This window comes from Lepeophtheirus salmonis, chromosome 9 (assembly GCF_016086655.4).
Source record: "Lepeophtheirus salmonis chromosome 9, UVic_Lsal_1.4, whole genome shotgun sequence".
Taxonomy (NCBI): Eukaryota; Metazoa; Arthropoda; class Copepoda; order Siphonostomatoida; family Caligidae; genus Lepeophtheirus; species Lepeophtheirus salmonis.
In genome coordinates this window covers 14993875-14997579 of record NC_052139.2, presented here as the reverse complement: position 1 = coordinate 14997579, position 3705 = coordinate 14993875, and the positions used below count along the sequence as shown (strand labels likewise).

Genomic DNA, 3705 nt, shown 5'->3' with positions numbered 1-3705 from the left:
CTAAATACAATGATTTTTCTATTATCACTCATTGAAAATACATTCATAAATCAAAAATCATTCAAACTCTCGGCCATGTTAATTCTTCCTTGTTTTTTTTATATTCAAAGCTTTCCTTCATCAATAAGTGCAGAAGAAAAGAAAGCTGTTACAATGAATGTTCATTCCGTTGTATTTCGGAAATAAAAATCATTATAAAAACATCCATATATAGTATTGACTCTTTGGAAATATTCCCAAATATCACATAATATATAATTCAATTTTAATTATACAAACTACCACAATCATATTCTTATGAACAAAAAGTTGAGAGTAGGTATGAAGTTTATCATGGATTAATTGGTTTGAATTAGCATATGTAAATAATACTCATAAATAAGAGCTTCTATAAAAATTTTCCTTCTATACCCATCTATGTACAATGACTAAGGCATACACATACAGTACAATAATAATAATAACATAATTGCCACTTATTTGAACTTAAATATATATATGAAAGGTTGGTTTGAAAAGTGTCCGACCTAAAAAAGATACAAAACATTTTTTTCTGAATTTTTTATTTTCTTTTTTTCAACATTCTTGTAACTCTACAAACTTGGCAGAGTGTCCAAATAGTACTCGGCGCTTTTCTCTTCAAAATAATTGTTCACGAAAGTGATTGCCTCGTCTAAAATGGTGAGTAACTGTCAACAGATGGTAGATACATGTGACTAGCCTTTATTTACGAGTGCTGTCATTTTACATGTTGATGTTGGAAACTTTTCAGACCTCCTTCGTGCAACTACAAATACAAAATAAATCTAGCGGAGACAATGAACAAATACAACACTTTTTGATTTTAGGCTCAATTACTGGGTGTTTTTTTCATGTTCCTTTAATTGGTCAGATAGCTAAGATTAAGTAGAAGTAAACATTATAGTAATAAAATTCCGCCACTTGACCTAGGAATTGTCTTTGAAGTCCAAATGTATCAAGTATGAATGTAAGTATTATCTATGAACGACCGAGTTTCAAACCTACGCACATTGAGTTCAAGAGAATAATTTCTCTCGAGCAACGTCATTCCATAGCTACTTTGACCAGTCTTCATTTCTTCTTGTTTCGTCACACTTCATTTTATTACATTTCGTCCCGTCTTATGCACATTTAAGCCTCATTTTTATTTGGTCATGAAAAAAGGGAACAGCCCCGGATAACTAACCCCTTCATTTCACTCTCTTAGCAATTTAGCCATCATCCTTTCATATCATCATTATTAAGAAGTGCAGCTATTAAATAATAAATAGCCAAAGTCATCAATGAATGTTATGGTTGTTCGTAGCGGTTGTTGGGCAATGTTACATTTGAGTTCGAATCAAAAGTCATTAATAGTTTAGACGACGATAAAATGATAAATATATATATTTCTATGTATAATGGCGAAATCCTTGGTCTCTGACTTACTTTTGTTATAGACACTCAGGCAAAATATTAAAAAAAACTTAATTAAGCAGTATTTTGTATAAACTTTAATAAAAAAGTGATCCTCCAACCATTGAGTTCTGAACGATCACTTTTCTGCTTAATTAAGTTATCAACAACAAAGATTTAGGGGACTAATCAAATATTCACTGTATCTTTACCTAAATCTTTGGGTAGCTCTCAGGATAGATTACACAAAGTATGATACAAATGCCTCCACAGAGACGAGCTTTTCTCTGCTCAAACAGATTTACAAGGGAAGAAGAACATATGGTATTAGGGATGTATCACTGATACATCCCTAATACCTACATCATTAAGTTAAATTAATAACTACGTTCGTATAGATGTTAAAAGATTTTATATTGGGTTTTAAGGTTGCTATTTATTGAAATAGGTGGTAGATGTAGATGGCTCTGAGAGTGAAATAAGAGCCCTAGAATCGGAAAAAAACAATATTTTAATGAAACAAAACAATAATAAAATATTTCATTTTCTCTTTGTCTCGTAATCGCGATGCACAAAACATATGTTGACGGATACAATTAGTCTAGTCATCTATACTAATCAACCAAAGTATGTATGAAGTATATATGTTAAAAGTAAGTCATTTTATATTCTGTCTGTCTTTCAATATGAACACATGAAAAAGAGTCACCGGGTGAGTTGTATATAATGTTTCATGATGTATACCAAACATATTTTGATTTAAAAAATATCAATGTACTCATATCAATGATAGACTGTAGGGGGGATGTGCACTCTGCATATAACATCCAACTGGGTGCGCTGTATGTGGTGCTCCCTGATGTAAATCATATAAATATTTTGATATAATAAATAATTATGTAGTCGTATTAATGAAATAACGCAGGCCTGTGCATTTACAAAAAGAGTACTCTTTTTTCTTCTTTTTTTTTTATGTTTATTGATCTCTTATGTGTATCGTAATGGTTCATACTTCATTAAGTATATCATGTTAAGATTTGAATTAGATATAAACAATGGAATGTTAAAATGAATTTTGTCTGTTTTTAGTTTTAAACACTCTAAAGACTTATTAGTCACTCCACTATATTATTTATTTTTCGCAAACTCTTATCATACTTTCATTGTTGAGGATTTCTTATCTATTATTTTATTAAAGCAAAAAACATCATCAATGACGTTACAAGGGATTGATTTATCTTATTTAAGGACTGATAAGTGGGGCTGTACTGAATGGAACTGAATCACGGTTCTAAATAAGGACTGACACAATACTAGTCACACCCTCCAGATCTCCAGAGCACATTTAAAAATATAACTTAAGAAAAATAATTTAGTATGTGATCCAAATTCTGCAGTTCTAATAAAATATTATTTTAATTATTTATTATTTATCTTTCAGTAGGAAGAAAGAAGCATCGTTATGGTGGACGGCCACAACTCTGTCAATACATCCCCCCGTAATTACGGCCCTGTGTATTACAAAAAAAAAAAAAAAAAATACCCCTTAAAAAGTAATTTTTTTCAATATTTGAAAGAAAAGTTGACAAAAATAAATTATTTTTTCACGTATTTGTCATCTTATTATATAATTTGGTGCCTATAACAGTTTTGAATAATTGAGAAAAGGACCCTCCTCCCTTTATGTTTTTAGAGAATTAAAATAATTTTTTAAACGTCAAATATGAACTTATTTTATATTTGATATTTATCTATGGAACCGACTTAAGAACATAATATTACCTTTGTCTATTAAAATTTGTTTTAATTGTCACAATGAATAGAATTGTAGGCGTGCAGAGAATCTCTGCATTAAAAATATTTCTCCATACTTATCATGAAATACACATTAGTATGTATTAAGTTAAAACTTATTACGATTGCATTCCAAAATAAAAAACCTACAAATTTGTTTGACTAAATGAATATACCTGGAAACTGCACTTCTTATTTACCTAGGTTTGTCTGATTGCTTCATTTCTTCATGATAATATATATTTTATGTAATCATGATCATGCTTGACATATTAAGGATAGCTTATTTTGGGATTTGAATAACAAAATAATCCTTTATTACTTCTGCCAAAGAAGTTGAAGGGAGGTTATGTTTTTGCTCCTAATCAAGAGAATTATGCTAAAAGTTACTCATCGATTATGATCAAACTGAATGCGAAGATTATTATGGTCAGAGTGAAAGACCATTAAATTTTGAGGGACCATGGTGAAAGTTCAAGGTAACACACAACGTAG

At 30.0% G+C, this 3705-nt stretch overlaps 1 long non-coding RNA gene across 1 annotated transcript; it reads left to right on the top strand.

Moving 5' to 3' along the window:
- Positions 1-2650: 2650 nt before the first annotated feature.
- LOC121124734 (uncharacterized) lies at positions 2651-2959 on the top strand. Its single transcript, XR_005866394.2, has 2 exons — positions 2651-2791; positions 2858-2959. It is a non-coding gene; the product is annotated as an uncharacterized lncRNA (long non-coding RNA).
- Positions 2960-3705: the final 746 nt, after the last annotated feature.